General features: G+C 40.4%; 1 protein-coding gene and 1 pseudogene across 4 annotated transcripts in view; one reads left to right on the top strand and one right to left on the bottom strand.

Annotated features, from left to right (window-relative positions):
• NELL2 (neural EGFL like 2) overlaps positions 1-22,726 on the top strand; it is a 489,520-nt gene that overhangs the window by 398,056 nt on the left and 68,738 nt on the right. The window lies entirely within an intron of this gene.
• Positions 12,583-13,941, bottom strand: LOC136393162 (septin-10 pseudogene; annotated as a pseudogene).

The raw sequence follows: 22,726 nt of genomic DNA, 5'->3' as shown, positions 1-22,726 counted from the left end.
AAGGAGGTCATCGACATTATTTTCTTAAACCAAGACTTTTCCCTCTGTTATGACACATGCCATTCTCCTAGTAACATAATAACACCTTTAATTATTATTTTCAATAGCCTTTAAAATTTTTCTGACACATCAACTGCTCATTATTGAAAATTTACCATATGCCAAACATTGTGGTAATTGCTTTACATTTATTAACTCATTTTAATCATAAAAGTAACATGATCATTATAAAAAACTGATTCTAAGGAGGTTAAATGATGTGTCCACGGCCACATAAAAGGCATAGGGTAGGCTCTCAATTTAAATAGTTATACCTAGACCCACATGAGGACTCAGAACCCTGTCTCCATTTACCAGCCACATGTCACCCTTCTGTGGAACTCTCCTTGATTTTTCCAACCAGAAGTATTCTTGCTTTCCTCTCAATAACCATATTTGTGCTAATTTTATTCTACTTCCCTTAAATTACCTTATATTGGTATCAATCTTAAAGCACAAGGGCATTATCTTAAAATCGTATGGAGCTTTGTTCAGTGCTTTCTGGAAATTGAATCATGGAATTGCCTTTATGACTAAAAAATAATGTAGGTTAAATCTAGATAAAGGAGATAACTCTTATGACAGTCATAAATAGGCAACTTAAAAAATTCTGCTGAGAAAGGAAATTATTTAGTGCTGTAAGCAAGATAGTACCTATGTGGCCTATATCTCTGAAGTGAAGAGCCTAGGCTGTACTATGGAAAATGTGTACGTGTGTCATTCCCAGGGACATGAAAATGCAGTATGTCATCTTTCCTAATAAGTGATGATATTGGCTGTAATGAGACGTGTGTGGGAAGAGAGCAGATGTACTTTGTTGATTGGGGAAGCAACTATACGTCTAATTAATGACTTACTAAGAATAGCTCTCAACCTGGTTCCGAGATATTTGGCTACTGACATGTGCAAAAATGAATAAACAATACTTACTTTAGATAGGATTAGGGTGTGTGTATTTTAAACTAAGATGACTTGGATGGGCGTTAATGTGACTCAGTGAAGGGAGCGTGACAGTGGAGAGGCAGGATATTTTCTTAGATGGGCCTGGCATATGAATAAAATGAGACTGAAGCTTAATGCCAATCATTTGGTAACAGATAACCACTCACTAGGAAAAATATGTATATAATAGGTTGGAGCAAGCTGGCAACTTCAGGCATAAGAATGGGTCTGTGTACAGTTTCTGGGAGGACAACTCGGGCATTCTGGTTAATAGGTTGGAGCAAGCTGGCAACTTCAGGCATAAGAATGGGTCTGTGTACAGTTTCTGGGAGGACAACTCGGGCATTCTGGTGGAGAAATTTGGGTTTTTTGTTGTTACAAGCAAAATCAAGACTAATACTTAAGAGAAACTTTAAAGGATGTACTTTCAGTAAGCATTACCTAAAAACAGTGCTTCTTTGGACTTGAAAACTCTTTTGAAGCAAACTTTTCCATCCTTCTCTATGAATTTAAATGCCATAAAGGAGTATTTTGGTTTCCAGCAGTTGTTTTTTCACTGAACTAACTGAGAGGAATGAACATAAACTGAAACATGAGGTCAGAACTCAGAAGGAGTTTTCAGAACATAGGCAGACCACCATCGTGGTGTGAACTTCAGAGTCAAGACACGGGAGTTTACTCTCCCTGCCCGACTCAGACTCTGACACTGAGTGACTGCCTCTTCCGTAATCTGTTTCCTCCCTCTGTGAGAAGGACTTAGTGGTGGTAGCCTTATAATGGTCATGAATATTGCTTGAGCTAATTCATGCAAAACACTTAGCACAGTTCCTGGCACAAACTTTGTGCTAAGTAAATGTGGACTAGTACTATTAAAATTAACTGGACAAAAGCACAGAGAAAGAAAGTTGCTTAGATGCATCCTACCAAAGAGTGAGGGGCAAGAGAAATGGAGTCATTGCATTATGAGCACAGAGTTTCTGTCTGGGTAATGAAACATTCTGGAAACTGATAGTGATGTTGGTGCACAACATTGTGGATGTAATTAATGTCACTGAATTGTATACTTAAAATAGTTAAAACAGAAAATTTTATGTTATGCACACACACACACACAATAAAGCAAAAGAAAGAAAGCATATAAATGATGATTGTTACTTAGGCTCAGATTATTTTTCTTTGGTTTTGCTCAATGGTAGGAAACACACGTACATAATTACATAGCTAACACACTCACTACTTTAATGTCACCTTCATTGTCTTGTGGTGCAAAAAGGAAGATCTCTGAGGCAGAGTGCCCTCCAAGATGTCCCCTTGGAGCTAGGAGCGTCTCTTGGTATACTGAGGGGCCGCTGGAGAGCAGGTCGGGAGAAAGAAGACACTTGCATCAGCAGGTTCCCAAAGCCTTTATGACTCAGGCACTTCTTCCTGATGCCTCAGGATGCCCCACATAGGAGGCTTTATGAGACTGATGTGGCTATGGTACTTATCAGTCCCTATAGGGTGCGCTGTGCATGAGTTACTGTCCACTCCATCTAGGTCCTGCAGTCAAACACACAGATTCAAAATTTACACTAACTTTTACAGCATCATAAAAATGATCGTTTTAGATCCAAAGGGTTGTACTAGTTTAGCAGTAGACTGGTGGCCATCAAGAGGATTCGTTCTGTGGTATATAAAATGAAGGAAGGCTAGAATCACGAAGGACTTCCCCTGAAATTTCTTCCAACTACTGGGTGAATTTTTTTTTAATCTAGAGTTATTAAATAAACATAGATCTTTTGCTACGTTGAAATTATTTAAAAATAAAATCTGATTCCACTTGAAACATATGGTTAAATTATATGATCTCGGAAGTTCTTTTTGATTCTGATTCTGATTCTGTCACTAACATCACTAGGCACAGAAAAAAGAGAAATCATTAAATCATTCCTTACCAAGTGGGTGAAAGTAGGTTTATGATTGTAATACAAATAAATTATACAATCATTAGTAAATAATAATACAGGAATAAACTTTTATGTATTTACAACTTCAAACCTACTTTTGCTAACCCCTGTATGTATCATATTGCATGTGATAATTTTTCAATTAACACATATTTAATAGATTTAAATAATTACTAAACTAATTTGTAAGCTGCTATTGTTCATTAGTAAATAATCATGCTAATTATTTTAGTCTTATTTTATTCTGATTAGAGGTAGCTGATCTTAACTGTAGTGATCACATGGTACACCTGCAAGAGGAAGTGAACTCGGTGAGCTAATACAAACTTCTGGCTTTTTACTAAAATTTATCAATTTAGCTGCCCATATGCTTGAAATCTAAAGCAATATGTTCTCTCCTTAATCACAAAGCAAAATAATAGCATTTCAAGAACTAATCATAAAATTAAAATTGGGAATGATTTTGATCTAGCCCTTGCCAAAAGCTGGCTTAAAGGCTGTGGCATTTTTAGCGTGATAAATAAAATGAAATATCAAAATCCATTTCTCTGGGTTTTCTGAGCATCATCCCTGTATTGAGTAAGGTAATAAAAACAAACAATTAAAACCATGCCTCTGAGAAAGGCCTTACTAAGTTATGAATGAATTCAGGAGATATAAAAACTGACCATCCTTAAGACATTTATCTTGAATTCAAGCCAGGGGAAAGGTTTTGTTGTTGTTTTTATTTATTTGTTTGTTTAAATCAATTGATTTGAGAGAGAGAGAAAGAGAGAGACACATTCACGAGCTGTTCCACTTAGTTATGCATTCTTTTGTCACTTCCCATATGTGCTCTGACCAGGGGTCAAATCCACAACCTTGGTGTTTCAGGATGATGCCCTAACTGACTGAGCTAAACAGCCAAGGCTGAAAATCTGTTTCCCTTTGCAATTTTGTTGGAGGTGGCTCTTTTGCCTACTGTCTCCTGAGAGGTTTTTTTTTTTCTTTTTTCTTTTTTTTTTCTGTATTTTTCTGAAGCTGGAAACGGGGAGAGACAGTCAGACAGACTCCCGCATGCGCCCGACCGGGATCCACCCGGCACGCCCACCAGGGGCAACGCTCTGCCCATCAGGGGGCGATGCTCTGCCCCTCTGGGGCGTGGCTCTGCCGCGACCAGAGCCACTCTAGCACCTGGGGCAGAGGCCAAGGAGCCATCCCCAGCACCCGGGCCATCTTTGCTCCAGTGGAGCCTCAGCTGCGGGAGGGAAGAAAGAGACAGAGAGGAAGGAGAGGGGGAGGGATGGAGAAGCAGATGGGTGCTTCTCCTGTGTGCCCTGGCCAGGAATCGAACCCGGGACTTCTGCACGCCAGGCCAACGCTCTACCACTGAGCCAACTGGCCAGGGCCTCCTGAGAGGTTTTTGCTGGCTCCAATTTAAATGTTATAATTCCTTTCGGAACTGTGTAATGTTACACCTTAGTTAAAACAGACACACATCTCTAAATTTTGAATAAAATCAAATCAAGGTCTAGAAGTAAAAGAGTGGAATAACCCTCTTATGACTTCACTGTGGTACTCACATTACATGTAAGGCATTATATATTATTTCTCTTAACCCTCTTTTTTTTATCTTTAAGACTATATCTTTTTTTTTTTTTTAATTTATCTATTTTAGTGAGAAAGGAAGGGAGAAAGAGACAAGAACATCAATCTTTTCCTGTATGTGCCCTGACCGGGGAACAAACCAGCTACATCTCTGTTTAGGGATGATGCTCTAGGCTATCCAGCCAGGGCAAGACTTTTTACATCTTGATCAATTTTTCTACATTAAAAACATTTCCAAAGCCCTGGCCAGATAGCTCGGTTAGTTGGAGCATCATTCTGGAGCATGCAGGTTGCCAGTTCACTTCCCGGGTCAGGGCACATACAGGATAGCTTGATGTTCCTCTCTTTCTCTCCCGGCCGACACCTGAAATACCTGTGATAGGAGTAGGGTGTTTCATTTATACATATTTAAATATATATTTTGTTTTTAAATACTTAAAATTATATATGCTCTATTTAGAAACTCTTATGTTTACAGTGTTAATAAAAGGAAAGTGTGATTCCTTGAAGGCAGTTAGCAAAGAAAATAATACTGGTAAAGTAGAGGTTTAGAGGAGAGGGCTTAAGACTGTATAAAGTACTAAATTCAGAAAGAAATTACAAGTTAAAACAATATTTCAACCATCTATATTTAAGACATAGTATTTGGTACTGTAACATATTCAAAATAAGTGCCGTCCAGCTCTTCTCTCTAAGCAATTTGAAATCAAGTAGAGAAATCTGAAAATAGACAAGTTAATATAATGTATGGGGTATTCAAGAGATTCAGAGAGCAGAAATGACCTCCAGTTGGTGAGATCCAGGCCAAATTCTACAATGCGTGTGAGACCTGTTCAGGTTATGTGTTAAGGTTCAAGGGAAGTGGAATAATATTATGGGGTGGACAAAAGTAGGTACACAGTTGTGAGTATGTGAAACATAATACTTGTATTATTCTTGGATTATTATTTATTAATTATTGTATTATTTATTTATATTGCAACTGTAGACCTACTTTTTCCCACCTCTACATAGAAGTGCTATGATCACAGGTGCACTAGTTTAGTTGGAGCTAGTTTTAAGAGAAGGCGGGCTCGAGGGGTGACCATAAGAAAGGTGTCTACCTGGGAATTTAATGGTAATGGTGATGACAGTGAGAAGGACAGTGACAATGATAACACATTCCATCATCCAACACACTCTTGCTGTTGAGATCAGCACTATGATTTAATGATCAAAAAGACTTACCATCTGTCCTCAAGGAGCTCATAATTTAGGGAGGACATAGACCTAACTGAACAGTCCTCCTGATGATTTACAGGTAAGACCCTGCTCAGTCCTGCAGATGATACAGGGCTGCTGCACTGCACAACTACAAAAACCTCCATCCACACTGTCTGCTAGTCAAGGGGAAAGAACTTGACCTACTTGGGGAAGTCAGAAATGCTTCATTGAAGCTATTGGTTGAACTGAAATCTAATGAAAGGTTAAGAGTTCAGTAAGTGAAGTGGGGCTAGGAGGGAGGGTGTTCTGTGCAGAGGAAACTGTATGTGCCCAGAGCCTGTGATGGGGGCAATAGGGCACATTTAAGGAATGAAAAGAATGGCAATTTGCTTAGAGCTCAGAGGCCAGTGAGAGCTTAGAGTGAGATGAGGCTTTAGAGGCAGGTAGGGGCCAAACTAGGAGGGCTTGTAGATAATTAACATGTTGGTCTTTATTCTGCCATCAAAGAGACTCTATCTGATTTTTAAACTATGGTCAGATTTTGTGTTACCAGAAATCATGTTGGTTTGTTGGTATAGATGTGAAGAAGAGATTGGAAGGGAATAAAAATGGGAGGAAGAAAAAATTGTTAGGTGACTACTCAAGGAGAGAGATGATGGGAACTATGATGATAACACAGAAAACTAAAATGTATTGCACTCTAACTGTGTAGCAGACACTATGCTGAGTGTTTTATATGCATTATCGATAACTTGCCTGGAAAATTGTGGTGCTCTATCAAAGTAAGTTCACATTTCCACTTTGCCTCCAGTCCCACTGCATTAAGCAAGTGCAATGACGTTCTAAGATGTTAGCCAAGATATTAGAAGCCACTAGACGCCTACATGGCAAAACCATAGACTGAGACTTGATCTTATGACATTTCCTTACAAATGACTTATACTTCCCATCTCTCTGATGCCAGCTATGAGCAGATGTCAGTGCTTTGTAGCACAGATACAGCAAATCAGGAAGTCCAGATGCTCCCAAGCTTCAAAGAAGCAAAGATGCCAGGAATTTGTAGAATTATCTCCCTACAGATACCTAACTACAAATGAATCCTCAAATTTCAATTATCATGTACTTGAAACCCCAAGGTTTTAAATAACTTTAAAAGGTAAGAATAGTAACTAATCAGATGATATTAAGTTGTATTCACTTTTTATTTTGTCATTTGTGTATTTAATAAATATTTACTAAAGTGACTACTGTGTGCCAGACACTTCACTCGACATTGAAGATACAGTAGTGAAGAAAACAGATGAAAATTCCTGCCCACATGAAACTCACTTAATGGGGAGGAGAGGCAGACTATGAAAAAGATACATTGTTAAAAAATATAGGCCCTGGCCAGTTGGCTCAGTGGTAGAGCATCGGCCTGGCGTGCAGGAGTCCCGGGTTTGATTCCTGGCCAGGGCACACAGGAGAAGTGCCCATCTGCTTCTCCACCCCTCCCCCTCTCCTTCCTCTCTGTCTCTCTCTTCCCCTCCTGCAGCCAAGGCTCCATTGGAGCAAAGTTGGCCCGGGCACTGAGGATGGCTCAGTGGCCTCTGCCTCAGGTGCTAGAGTGGCTCTGGTCGCAACAGAGCAACACCCGGGATGGGCAGAGCATCACCCTCTGGTGGGCGTGCCGGGTGGATCTCGGTCAGGCGCATGCGGGAGTCTGTCTGACTGCCTCCCTGTTTCTGGCTTCGGAAAAATACACAAAAAATAAAAAAATATATATATATATATATATATATATAGTAATTTACATGAGACAAATATTGCAAATAGTATATGTGTTATAGTTTATACTATATTTATACTATGGTATAAATAATATAGTTTATATCTTATAGTATCTAATATTGATAAAGTATTTGTTGTCAAAGATGAACATAATCACCCCTGCCTCAAGATTTCTGTTCATCTTTGTTTTATATATTTTAAATTTATGAAATTTAAAAAAAAATTTATAATCATAATTTGCACAGAAATTTCAGATGGTGGAAGTATAATGAAAATTGATGAATTGTGTTTGCCAGTCCTCTGTATCTATTAGCTTCATCCTAATTACTTAGATATTTTTCTTTCTAACTATGTATTCTGTGATTATGACTAGCTTTCCTTTAAGTTGGAAACCTTAAGCCATATGTATTTCATTCTTTGCTTTAGCAGAGATGTTGTAATCTTTACTTTTATTTTCTTTATGCATACAATTTTTTTTTATTTTTCTCTCTTTTGAGAAAAATTACTGATTTTTAGAGAGAGATGAATGGGGGGAGGGAGAAACTATTTGTAAGTGGAACAATTTGTTGTTCCACTTATTTATGCATTCATTGATTGATTCTTATATGTGGTTGTATGTGCCCTGACTGGGGATTGAACCCGCAACCTTGGTGAATCAGGATGATGCACTAACCAAGGCCTAGAAGCCATTTTAGACATGAGTCGAGATAAATGCCATTCTATGACATGGCTTCAGAGCCAAGGTGAGGTATGCATCTTACTCCCCTCCACAGGCCTATACCACCCAGTGGAGGGCTGCCTTGATCCACATTCTAAAATCCCGTTGGCCCTATCCTGCTCAACTCAGTTCAGGGAAGGAATGGGGAATGGGGGTGCAACTTAGAGCAGAGACCTTTGGCATAACCCCACTGGAGCCTCCCAGGAGGGGTTCTGGCAGTGCGGCTGCAGGGCTAGGGAGAGGCGTGAAGCTTCCTCCCCTCTGCAGGCTAGTGCCCCTCCCACGGCCTTGGTCTGTTTTATAAGTCCCAGTTCTGCAGAGGAAACATGGGTGAAATGGATAAATTTCTAGAAACATACAATCTTCTAAAACTAAATAAAGAATAATCAGAAAATCTGAATACACCAATTACAACTAATGAAAGTGAAACAATAAAAAAAGAAAAACCTCCCAGCAAACAAATGACCTGGACCTAATGGTTTCACAAGTGAATTTTACCAAATATTTGAAGAAGAAATAATACCTATCCTCAAACTGTTCTAAAATTTTCAGGAGGAAGGAAGACTTCAAAGCTCATTTTATAAGGCCAGCATTAACCTAATTCCAAAACCAGATAAAGACACTGCAAAGAAAGAAAATTGTAGGCCAATATTTTTGATGAACATAGATGCTAAAATCCTCAACAAAATATTAGCAAACCAGATCCAGCAGTACATTTAAAAAAATTATAAACCATGATCAAATGCAATGTATTTTAGGAATGCAAGGTTTGTACAATATTTGCAAATCAAAAAAATGTGATACATCACATAAACAAAATGAAGGATAAAAATCACACAGTCATATCAATAGATGCAGAAAAAGCATTTGATAAAAATCCAGCACCCATTTATGATAAAAGCTTTCATCAAAATGGAGATAGGCCCTGCCTGGTTGGCTCAGTGGTACAGCATCGGCCTGACGTGCAGGAGTCCCAGGTTCGATTCCCGGCCAGGGCACATAGGAGAAGCACCCATCTGCTTTTCCACCCCTCCCCCTCTCCTTCCTCTCTGTCTCTCTCTTCCCCTCCCGCAGCCGAGGCTCCATTGGAGCAAAGATAGCCCAGGTGCCGAGGATGGCTCTGTGGCCTCTGCCTCAGGCGCTAGGATGGCTCTGGATGCAACAGAGTGACGCCCCAGAGGGGCAGAGCATCGCCCCCTGGTGGGCATGCTGGGTGGATCCCGGTCAGGTGCATGTGGGAGTCTGTCTGACTGTCTCCCCGTTTCCAGGTTTGGAAAAATGAAAAAAAAAAAAGGAGATAGAGGGATTATAACTCAACATATTAAAGCACATATAAGAAAAACCTACAACAAACATCATGCTCAGTAGGCAAAACACTAAAAGTATTTCCCTTAAGATCAGGAACAAGACAGGAATGTCCACTTTTACCACTCTTATTCAACATAGTAGTGAAAGTTCTAGCCACAAATCAGACCAAAAGAAGAAATAAAAGACATCCAAACTGAAAATAAGAAGTAAAACTATTATTTACAGATGACATGATATATAGAAAACCCTAAACACTCCACGAAAAATCTAACAGAATTAGCAAATGAATTAAAATTTGGCAAAGTAGCAGGACGCAAAATTAATATATAGAAATCTGTAGCATTTTTACACACCAATAATAAACTATCAGAGAGAGAAGTTAAGAAAACAATCCCACTTACTATCTCAACAACAACAAAAATAAGGTACCTAAGGAGGTAAAAAATTTAACCAAGGAGGTAAAAAATCTATACTTGGAAAATTATAGGGTACTGAAGAAAAAAAATTGGCACAAATTGAAGAAGGTACAAATAAGTAAAAACATATACTACATGTATGGGTAGGAAGAATTAACATTATTTAAGTATCCATACTATCCAAAGCAATGTATAGATTCAACTCAATTTACCAATGGCATATTTCACAGATCTAGAACAATTACTCCAAAAGTTTATATAGAACCACAAATGACCCTGAATAGCCTCAGCAATCTTGAGAAAGAACAAAATTGGAGGTATCACACTACTTAATATCAAACTATGACAAGGCCATAGTAATCAAAATAGCATGGTATTGCATTAAGACCAGGCATCCAAATCAATGGAACAAAATAGAAAGCCTAGAAATAAACCCACACTTTTATGGTCAATTAAAATTTGACAAAAGAGGCAAGAACATACAACAGGATAAAGAGAGTTTCTTCAATAAATGGTGCTGGGAAAGTTGGGCAGATACATATAAACAAATAAACTAGACCACCAACTTAAACCATACACAAGAATAAACTCAAAATGGATTATAGACTTAAATGTAAGTGCGTAACCATAAAAATCCTAGAAGGAAACATAGGCAGTAAAATCTCAGTATTTCTTCTAGCAATATTTTTACAGATATATCTCCTCAGCAAGGGAAACAAAGGAAAGTATAAACCACGGGTAGTCAACCTTTTTATACCTACCGCCCACTTTTGTATCTCTGTTAGTAGTAAAATTTTCTAACCGCCCACCAGTTCCACAGTAATGGTGATTTATAAAGTAGGGAAGTAACTTCACTTTATAAAATTTATAAGGCAGAGTTATAGCAAGTTAAAGCATATCATGATAATTACTTACCAAGTACTTTAGATCAGATTTTCTCTAACTTTGGCAAAATAAATCTTTATAAAACAACTTACTATAGTTAAATCTATCTTTTTATTTATACTTTGGTTGCTCCGCTACCGCCCACCATGAAAGCTAGAATGCCCACTAATGGGAGGTAGGGACCAGGTTGACTACCACTGGTATAAACAAATGGACTATATCAAACTAGAAAGTTTTTTTTGTGTGCTAGAAAAAGAAAGGTTTTATTTGCAACTTACACAACTTTGTAAAAAGTAAACAAAAAACACTGTTCAGAGACTAACATAGGCTGTTAAACATTTTGTTGTCTGAAAAATACTTGTAATATACCTGTTTTAAAATAATTCAAACATAAAATTGAATGAACTTTGATAAAATGTTTTTAAGATGACAGTTTATAAAAAGTTAATGTACATATAGGAGAAACGCCCATTTGCTTCTCCACCCCCCCCTCCTCCTTCCTCTCTGTCTCTCTCTTCCCCTCCCGCAGCCAAGGCTCCATTGGAGCAAAGATGGCCCGGGCGCTGGGGATGGCTCCTTGGCCTCTGCCCCGGGCGCTAGAGTAGCTCTGGTCGCAACAGAGCGACACCCCGGAGGGGCAGAGCATCGCCCCCTGGTGGGCAGAGCTTCGCCCCTGGTGGGCGTGCCGGGTGGATCCCAGTCGGGCGCATGCAGGAGTCTGTCTGACTGTCTCTCCTCGTTTCCAGCTTCAGAAAAATACAAAAAAAAAAAAAAAAGTTAATGTAAACACATATTAGTAAGAATGCAGATATATTTTATTTGTCAAGAGTATAATGTCAGTTTTATTTAAGCTAAGTACAAAAAGTAAAAAAGATTATATACCTACAACCATTAAATTAATTGTTCTGAGAATACTAAGGCACTGAATTCAATGATCCCTTTATTTTGAGATGAATTATTTAAATTTTTATATCTTTAATATTCACATGTTCATAGCTATTTTTAAGAAATATTTTTAGTAAGATAAGCCAGTCTTATTATTTCTGTCCCTGTAAGACAGGGTTCTAAGCAACAGGTATGTAACACATCCTAATACAAATACTGTGATAACACCTGTGTTTAAAACTACTTGTCACTAGAATAGAGTCTGTACACCTGGGTGCTTTTACTTTTAAGCATACTTTGTTCCATCAGAATACTACATATCAACCACAAGAAGGCATGCGGAAGCATGGAAGGCCGCCGTGTCATAAAAAATTTGATATGGACACCTAGGATCACATTACCAACTGGAAATCAAAAATTAAAAAGTTCTAGAAGATTATTGAGAGGTCAGAGTTTCAGGTACATAATACATCTTAAAACACATTCCCCAAATTTCATCCTTTGTTTGTACAAAAAGGGCTCATCTTAGAGTATAAATGCAATAAGCGAGGGGAATGTGGATATGCAGTGTGTTTCCTGGGGTGCAAACGCTGCCCTGTGGTGTGTGTGACGCTCTGCAGGGATGGGAAGTGAGCAGCAGGGGCAATGGGCTAGACCCGTGACAACCCGCACAGGAGCAGCAGTGGGGTGGAAGTGCTTACCTCTGGCTTAGGCATTGACCTTACACTTAAAAGTGGTTTCCAGAGACCGCAGTAACTGTAGTCACTGACCACATACAGAATAAGGGCTAGAGCAAATAAAAACAGCAAGAAAATCACAGCAGACTTCTAGCATTTTAATAACTTTTGCTTTTGATGACCTTCTGTGATCTAGAACCTTTGTTTTAGATACAATTGGGGAGCTTACGGTCCTTGTCCTTCTTCAGGTTGCTGCCCACTGCCATAAAGGTCTGGTTCTGGTAGATCTCGGAGGTGGCTTTATCTTTAGAGAAAGACATAATTTCTTCTTCCAAAAGCCTTCTCTTCTCTTCAAGCTTCATTCTCTCTTCATTGTGAACCCTCTGGAGGTGCTCAAACTTGGCCTGTATCTCCCTCTCTGCTTCCTGGAACATGGCTTCCTTCTCCTTCACCCGCTGCACAAACATCTGCTTCATTTTCTCTTCTTTCCTCTGGCATTCCTCGTAGAATTCGTGTCTTTTGGCTTCATAGGTCTCTTGAAGGCTGAGTGGCTGGTTCTCAGGGCCCAGGTCTGTGTAGCCCATCTCCTGCAGCCTGCAGCGCCGGTACAGCTCGTAGTGCCTGCAGTGCGTCTGCTCCCGCAGGTCCTCCATGTTGGTGCAGATGAGCATCTCCCTCAGCTTGACGACGTCACAGTGGCTTTCATTTTCCACTTCTACAACACCCCACGCGTACTGGCGCCCTTTGACCATCTTATTTCCAACCTTCACCTCTTCCCTACTTCCTACAACAGCAAAGGGCAGGTGTTCATTCATTGAAGCATTGATCTTAGCCACAGTGTCATCCTCTGTTGGGAACTGGTATATCTGGACGCCACTGTTGACCAGCTCACTCATGATCTTGATCTTAAACTTCTGCAGTTCAGTTTTAGAAATTGTATCTGCTTTGGCAATCACTGGTATAATGTTCACCTTGCTGTCCAGGCTCTTCATGGTCAGGAGGTCAAGCGTCTTCAGCGAGTGGCCTGTCGGGGAGATGAAGTAGAGGCATGCGTGGATGCGGGAGTCCTGGTAGTTGAAGAGGCAGCGCTTAATTTTCAGTTCTTCTTGGAGAAAAGCCTCAAACTGAGCGTCTATGTAGTCAACAATCGGCTGGTAGCTCTCTTCATTGTTTATTTGGTCACCAAATCCCACTGTATTCACAATAGTCAACTTCAATTGAACATTACTTTCTTGGAGTTCATAAGCCTGAGCTGCAAGTCTAACATTTGGGTAAAAATGTGGAGATTGACAGTCTTCAAAATTAGTATTAAACAATGTATCAATCAGCGTTGATTTTCCAATTCCAGTTTCCCCAACACAGAGGATGTTAAAGCAGAAGCCTTGCTGGATGAATCTGTTGACCAGCTGATCAGGCAAACTGTCAAATCCAATGTGGCCAGATGTCCTTAAAGAACGAACATTTTCTCTTTTACTCTGTTCATCGTCAGGTACTTGGGAGGACAGACAGAATTCTGTTGCCACGTGAGACTGAAAGAGCAGGTGCGGCGCCTCCTCCGAGGTCATAGCTCCGGACAGCAGCGGGTGGAAGCTAGCAGAGCGGGAACTCAGCCCAGCCCCCCCCCCCAGCAAGCGGCCAGTCAGAGCCGTTGGGGTGGGGGGTGGGGGGCGCAGCCAGGGGCGGGGGAAGCACGCGGGGGGAGGGGCGGTGGCTCGGTAATCACGCGCCGGTGGGAGTGAGGGGTGGAAGCCCCTCAATACAAATGAGCATCTGTTTACCCAACAATCGCCTGGTAGGGGAAGCAGGAGAGGGTGGTTTGGTGGGGTGAGCAGCTCGGGAAGCACGCAGGGGAGGTGAGGGGCGGGGGCGAGGTGCAGCAGCGGAAAAAGGAAAGAAAAAAGAAAGAAAAAGATTCTACTTCTCACAACTAGGTTCTTTGATTTCTAAATAGGTTGAGTAGCCTGCTGCCCACCAACCCTTCTTCTGGACCCCAACCAACTTGGCTTGGCCACCCCAGACCGCCATGCAAGCCTTTGCTTTTAACACTGTCTGGGAAGAACTGCCAGGTAACTGACCTGCTGAGTTCACGGAGTGTTCAGAGAGGTAGTGCTACTTCCCAGTCAAATGGTTTGCCCATTGTTTGAAAACGAAGACTCTCCAGCCTGTGTTTCTGAACCTTGTGTGTCTGCAAAACTTGTTTTATGTGAGGCTGAAACACCATGTTCCTGTTAAGTAACTCTATTCTAATGGCTAGAGAGGCAGGTGCTGATAGACAACATACTATGGCTCAGTTTGTGGGTCTACCAACTGTGAACAAGATGACATTCATTCTGAATTTTCAAGTGTGCAACTCTTTTAAAATTTCCGTGATCAGAACGTTACATTGTTTTATAGCTTAAGTTTGGAGTCCATCCTGAAAATTACCTGTGTACAATGATATAGTAACATGCCTTTCGCTGCCAGCACAAGGTAGTTTTTGTTTCTTTGGGGTTTTTTTGCTCAATTCGTTTACCTTTTTTCACCCAGCTCCCCAACCCCACTTCCCTCTTGCAGCTGTCAGTCTACTCTATGTATCTGTGCTCCTGTTTCTATTTTGTTAGGTAGGTTGCACATATAAGTGAGATCATGTGGTATGTCTTTCTCTGACTGGTTTATTTCACTTAGCATAATATTCTTCATGACCACCCATGCTGTCACAAAAATACAAGCGTCTTCTTTTTTAACAGCTGAGTAGTAGTCCATTCTGTAAATGTCCCACAGCTTTTTTATCCACTCATCTGTTGGGCACTAGGGCTGCTGCCAGATCTTGGCTATTGTAAATAATGCTGCATGAACATAGGGGGCATATATTCTTTCAATTTAGTGTTTTGAGTTTTTTCGGATATATTCCCAGAAGTGGATTCACTGGGTCAAAAAACAGTTTCATTTTTAATTTTTTTATGACATTCCATACTGTTTTCCAAAGTGGCTGCACCAATCTGCACTCCTACCAACAGTGCACAAAGGTTCCCTTTTCTCCATATTCTTGCCAGCACTTGTCATTTTTTGATTTATTAATGATAGCCATTCTGATGGGTGTGAGGTAATATCTAATTGTGGTTTTAATTTATATCTCTCTTCTAATTAGTGATGTTAAGCATCTTTTCATATGTCTATTGACCATCTGTATATCCTCCTGAGAGAAGTGTCTATTCATATGCTTTGCCCAAAATGACTTCCAGGACTATGTTGTATAAGAGCGGTGAAAGGAGACTCCCGTTTTGTTATTGATCTTAAGGGGATTGCTTTTCATTTTTGCCTAAAAGTACGACACTTGCTGTTGGTTTGTCATATGTCATATGCTTTATTATGTTGAGTTATGATCCCTCTAGTCCCACTTTGATGAGAACTTTTATCATAAATGAGTGCTGGATTTTAGCAAATGCTTTTTCTGCGTCTATTGATACGATCATGTGATTTTTATCCTTCATTTTGTTTATGTGGTGTATCACATTTATTGATTTGCAAATATTATACCAGCCTTGCATTTCTAAAATAAGCCTCACTTGATCATGATGTGTGATCTTTTAAATGTACTGCTGGATCCAGTTTGTTAATATTTTGTTGAAGATTTTATATTCTCCAGGGATGTTGGTTTAAAATTTTCTTTCATTTTAGTGTCTTTATCTGGTTTTGGAAGTAGGATAATTCTAGTCATGTAAAATGAACTGGGAAATCTTCCCTCCTCTTGAATAGTTTTAGGAGAATAAGCATTAGTGCTTTGAATGTTTGGTAAAATTCTCCTGTGAAGCCATCCAGTCTAGGACTTTGGCTTGCTGGAAGTTTTTTAAATTATTGTTTCACTTTCATTAGTTGTAATTGTTCTATTCAGATTTTCTGATTCTTCCTGATCCAGTTCTGAAAGATTGTATATTTCTAAAAATTTGTCCATTTTGCCCATGTTGTCCAGTTGGTTGGCATGTAGTTGTTCATAATATTTTCTTACAATCCTTTGTAGAGTGTTTCTGTGGGGTCAGTTGTTACTTCTCCACCTTCACTTCTGATTTTATTTATTTGGGTCTTAGAGAAGACCCAAATGATGTCTGGTTAAAGGTTTGTCCATTTTATTTAGCTTCTCAAAGAACCAGGTCTTGTTTTCACTGGTCTTTTGTATCATTTTTTTTATTACTCTTTTTCGTCTCTATGTTGTTTACTTCCACTCTGATTTGTGTGTGTGTGTCAGCAAGAGAGAGAGAGACAAAGAGAGAGACAAATAAGGACAGAGAAATAAGAAAGGAGAGAGATGAAAAGCATAAATTCTTCCTTGTGGCTCCTTAGTCCCTTTAGTTGTTCATTGATTGCTTTCTCATATATGCCTTGATTGGGGGGCTGCAGCAAAGCAAGTGAACCCTTGCTCAAGCTAGCAACCTTGGGCTTCGAACTAGCAACATTTGGGCTCAAGCCAGCGACCATGGGCTGATGTCTATGATCCCATGCTCAGGCTAGTGACCCCGTGATCAAGCTGGTGAGCTTGTGCTCAAGCTGAGTGAGCCCTCACTCAAGCCAATGACCTCAGGGTTTCAAACCTAGGTTGTTTGCCTCCCAGTCTGAATGAAGCTCTATCCACTTCACCACCGCCTGGTCAGGCCACTCTGATCTTTATTATTTCCTTCTTTCTACTTACTCTGGGCTTTGCTGTTCTTTTTCTGGTTATTTTAGGTGTATAATTAGATTGTTCTTTGAGATTTGTTTTGTTTTGTTTTGTTTCTTGAGGTAAACTTGTAATACTATGAACTTCCCTCTGAAGACTGCTTTCACTGTGTCCCATAGATTTGGGGTTTATTGTGCATTCATTTTCATTTGTTTCCAGTGAACTTTTGATTTCTTCCTTGATCTCATTATTAACCCATTCATTGTTTAATAACATGTTATGTAGCCTCCATGTGTTTCACTGTTTTTTAGGGTTTTTAATTATAATTGATTTTAAGTTTCATACTATTATATTTAGAGAAGATGCTTGACATGATTTCAAACTTCTTAAATTTATTGAGACTTATCTTGTGTCCTACCAAGTGGTATATGCTTGAAAATGTTCCATGTGCACTGCTTTAGGATGAAATGTTCTGTAAATATCATTTAAATTCATATAATCCAATGTGTCATTTAAGGTTGCTGTTGCCGTCTTGATTTTTTTTCTATAAAGTGTATTCATTGTTGTTTGTGGGGTGTTAACATCCACAACTATGACTGTATTGGTGTTGATCTTTCCCTTAATACTCACCAAAACTTTCTTTAAATATTTAGGTGCTCCAGTGTGGGGTACATACATGTTTACAAGGGTTATATCCTCTTTTTGGGTTGATCCCTTTGTTATTATAGTGACCTTCTTTGTCTCTTGTTATGGCTTCTGTTTTGAGTTTATTTTGTCTGATATAAGTATTGCTACTCCAGCTTTGTTTTGTTTGTTTCACCCTGTGTATATCTTTAGTTCTGAATTGGGTCTCTTGTAGAAGGCATATATATGGGTCATGTTTTCTTATCCATTCAGCTACTTTATGTGTTTTGATTGGAGCATTTAATCCATTTACATTGAAGGTTATTACTATACTCTGATTTCTCTTCAGATCATATAAAATCTTTCATTTTTTAAGGTTATTACTGACATGTACTTATTTATTGTCATTTTATTTTTTATACCCATGTTCCACTCTCTCTGTTTTCTTCTTTCTTTATCCTTTTTAAATATAGCCGTTTAACAGTTGTTTTTTTTATAATACTGGTTTGGTGATAATGAACTCCTTTAGAATTTGTTTGTTTGATCCAGGAAACTTTTTATTTCACCCTCAATTTTAATTGATAGCCTTGCTGGATAGAGTAGTCTTGGCTTTCATCATTTTTTTAAATTTATTGATTTTTAGAGAGAGGAAAGAGAGGGAGAGACAGAAGGAGAGAGAGGAGAAATGGGAAGCATCAACTCATAGTAGTTGCTTCTGTCTGGAATGAAGGTAGTAAGTTATCTCAATTGATTGTTCATAGTAGTTGCTTCTCATATGTGCCTTGACCAAACAAACCTAGGATTTCGAACCGGTAACCTCAGCATTTCAGGTCGATACTTTATCCACTGCGCCACCACAGGCCAGGCTTGGTTTTCATTTTGAATATTCTATGCCAGCCCATTCTGGTATAAAGTATGCTATTGAGAAATCAGCTGACAGCCTTATGGAACTCTCTTGTGGATAACTTTTTCTTGCTGCTTTTATTTATTTATTTATTTATTGTATTTTTCTGAAGCTGGAAACGGGGAGAGACAGTCAGACAGACTCCCGCATGCGCCCGACCGGGATCCACCAGGCACGCCCACCAGGGGGCAATGCTCTGCCCCTCCGGGGCGTCGCTCTGTTGTGACCAGAGCCACTCTAGCGCCTGGGGCAGAGGCCAAGGAGCCATCCCCAGCGCCCGGGCCATCTTTGCTCCAATGGAGCCTTGGCTGCGGGAAAGGAAGAGAGAGACAGAGAGGAAGGAGAGGAAGAGGGGTGGAGAAGCAGATGGGCGCTTCTCCTGTGTGCCCTGGCCAGGAATCTAACCCAGGACTTCTGCACGCCAGGCCGACACTCTACCACTGAGCCAACCAGCCAGGGCCTTTCTTGCTGCTTTTAAGATTCTTTGTTTTTAACCTTATGCATTTTAATTATGATGTTCTTGGTATGGCCTCTTTGAGTTTGTATTAATTGGAACTATGTGCTTCCTGAACTTGTGTGACTTTCTCTTTCATTCAGTTAGGGAACTTTTCAGCCCATTATTTTTTCAAGAAAGTTCTTGATCCCTTGATAACTCACTTTTCCATCTGGTATCTATATGATGTGGATGTTTTTAAGCTTGATGTTTCAGAAGTCCTATAGACTTCCCTTATTTTTAGAAATTCTCTTCTTTTTATTGCTCTACTTAGGTGCTTACTATTATCTTCTGAATCACTGATTTGATTCTGTTTCAACTAACTAGCTGTTGATTGCTTCCAGTGTATTCTTCATTTCAGATATTGTATTTGTCATTTCTGTCTTTTTTATTTTATTTTATTATTTCTATGTCCTTTTTAATGTTTACTACCTCTCCTCTTTGTTTATGGTTTTACTGAGATTATTCGTTCTTCCCCTATTGTCCTGGAGTATCTTTATAACCATTGTTTTAAACTTTGCATCTGGTATCTTGCTTGCTTCCATATCAGTTAATTTTTTTGTGGGTATTTCTCTTGTTCTTTCATTTGGGGCATATTTATTTGTCTTACCATTTTGTTTGTCTTTTTGTATTTGACTCTGTATATTGGTAAATCTGCTATAACTCCGAGATTGTTGTGAGGGCTTTCTGGTACAGGTGCCTTATGCTTCTCACTGGCAGTCTTCCAGATCACTGAGCTAGGTGCTCCAGAAATGTTTTTTGCATGGGTTATGTGCTCCCTCCTGTTGTTTGGTCGTGAATACTGTTTGCCCATTCATGGGTGGAGATTACTCTCAGGCCCTCTAACAATAAAGATATACCTCATTCACAGTGTATGAGTCACTGTTTAGGGGTTGCCACCCGAGGCAAAGTTGTTCCCAGTAAGTTCTGAGGCCGTCTGGAGTCCCCCTTTTGCTGTGCCATTTATGTGGCTAGTTGAGTCAAGCTCTAGTGTGGTCTGAAGCCCACCACTGATTCTGTTGATGCTAGGTTCACTTAGATGGGATTTTGGTGCAAGTCAGTGCCAGAAATTGTGTAAAACTAACCTTGGGCTACCTGCCTGGAACTACCATGCTATTCATGGATTGTGGCTATGTCTACTGGGCCTGGGAATGCAGGAGGGGGCAAGCTATATACAGGGTCAACTTCCTGTAGCTCTTAGCTGGGGACACATCATTAAAAGGTACAAGGCTCTAAGGCCGGCATCCACTTGTCAGTTCTCTACCACTGCTGAGGTTGTCTGGACTTCTTCTAGAGCAGGGGTCCCCAAACTACGGCCCGCGGGCCACATGTGGGCCCCTGAGGCCATTTATCCGGCCCCCGCCGCACTTCCGGAAGGGGCACCTCTTTCATTGGTGGTCAGTGAGAGGAGCATAGTTCCCATTGAAATACTGGTCAGTTGGTTGATTTAAATTTACTTGTTCTTTATTTTAAATATTGTATTTGTTCCCGTTTTGTTTTTTTTACTTTAAAATAAGATGTGTGCAGTGTGCATAGGGATTTGTTCATAGTTTTTTTAATAGTCTGGCCCTCCAATGGTCTGAGGGACAGTGAACTGGCCCCCTGTGTAAAAAGTTTGGGGACCCCTGTTCTAGAGTCTTATGTAGAAGGCCACAGAGTGGACCCAAGCTCTCCATGCCTCTTGGCCATTCAGGACAAGCTCAGTAAAGTGAGACAATGGGTTTGGAAGGACAGAGCTAGTAGTTCCCCTGCTTGGGGACAGCATTGTCAGGTACTCAATGAGGAGAATGTGGCCCCTACTCCAGAGCCATACTACTCAGTCTTTGCTAGAGACTCTAACTGTAGCTACCCCAGGAGGAGCGCAGCACTGGTACTGGTTGGGTGCAGTCAGCTCTCGCCACTACAGGAGCAAGCTCAGCAGAGTGGGGCCACCAGCACTTGGGAAGACAAATCAAGACAGTCTTCCATTGTGGGTGGCACTGGCTAAGCCAGCGGGAAGGGAGCAAGCTCTACTTCCCCCCTGGGCTGTGTAGTGCAACCCCAGATCCCCAGACTAGAGTCCCTGAAGTTCTGAGTGGCATTCCTTTACCCTAATAGATCTGAGCTCAGCTAGACAGGGACACTGAGACTTGGCAAGATAGAAAAGAACAGTTTCCCATTGTGGGTGGTGCTGGTCAAGCCTGTTGTAGGGAGGAAGACAAGCCCCCATTTCAAAGCCTCACAGTTCAATGTATGTCTGAGTGTCTACCTACAGTTTCTTCAGAGAAAGCACAACAAAGGTCCCTGTTGGGTATAGCCAACAATCCTTTCTGCTGGACTCAAGCCTGGCAGAGTGGTGTTGCCAGTATCTTGAGGTCTGGGTAGTGCACTCTCCAGGCTAGTGCTGTAAGGACAGCAGTGCTGGCCCCTGGGAATATGGCCTCTGAGGGCAGTGTGGGAAAATGACTGAGAACAAGAACCTCAGTAGCTGACCCTTCAGATTTCTCTTTAGGGTCTTGCCGCCCAGGTCTTCTGTTTATCACTCCCATATTACCTGAGTCACTTTCTCTCTACTAGAGCCTTGGATGGGTGTCTGAGAGCAAGATCTTGTGCATTGGCCCTTTAAGAAAGTACCTGGGTTTCTAACAGGCCCCCTCCTCTTCCTGGTAGACAGAATCCTCACTGATTTTCACTGTCGGATGCTACTCATGGTCCACTTCCTGGCCCTGGTGCTCTGGGTTGGGGATCCATTATGGGGTTGAGACCCCACCATATTTGGATTTTTTAAGTACATTACACTTAGTTATAGTGATGTTACTTTATTCATTTTTAATGAGCAAGTGAAAGAGAGAGAGAGAGGGAGAGACAGGGACAGACAGGAAGGGAGAGAGATGAGAAGCATCAATTCCTCATTGCAGCTCCTTATTTCAGTGATTGTTTTCTCATATGTGCCTTGACCAGGGAACTCTAGCAGAACCAGTAACCCCTTGCTTAAGCAGCAACCTTGGACTCAAGCCAGCAACCTCAGCTTCAAGCCAATGACCTTTGTGGACTCAAGCCAACAACCATGGGGTCATGTCTATAATTACTCACTTAATCTAGTGACCCCACGCTTGAGTTGGTGAGCCCATGCTCAATCCAGCAACCTTGGGGGTTTTGAGCCTGGGTCTTCTACTCCCCAGGGTGATGCTCTACCTACTGCACCACCACTTACCTGTTCAGGTGTTGTTTCCTTATTTTTTTAAGAAAAAAATTTTTTTGAGAAGAATATTTTATGTATTTGCTGAGGTAGAAATTCTAGACTGTATTTAATTGGTTTACCTATCTGTGGAAATGAAGCCAAACCATGGTCTAAAACTAGTAGAGTTATTTTCTTAGAAATATGCTTACTTAGGGTCAAAGGTTATGTTAGGTCACAAATCAACCAGGGAGATAAAGGTGAAGAGACTCATTTGTAGGCAATGTTTACCTTTAACCAACCCTCCATGGCCTAATTGAATATAAAAATAAATATAGTAGATAATAGAAGCTGACCAAGTAAAACCATGGCAATAAGAATCCCAAAACATAGTTCATATTTTATGGCACATTTGAGATCCTTGGGCTATTTCAAAATAAAATTTGAAAGTCATAACAATAACTTTAAGAAATTGAGAAAAATAACACTGTTATTAATACAGGGATTTGGGGATGGTTTTCTCAAAAATATCAGCACAAGTA

Source organism: Saccopteryx leptura, chromosome 2 (assembly GCF_036850995.1).
Source record: "Saccopteryx leptura isolate mSacLep1 chromosome 2, mSacLep1_pri_phased_curated, whole genome shotgun sequence".
Classification (NCBI taxonomy): domain Eukaryota; kingdom Metazoa; phylum Chordata; class Mammalia; order Chiroptera; family Emballonuridae; genus Saccopteryx; species Saccopteryx leptura.
This window is presented reverse-complemented; position numbering and strand designations above follow the sequence as displayed.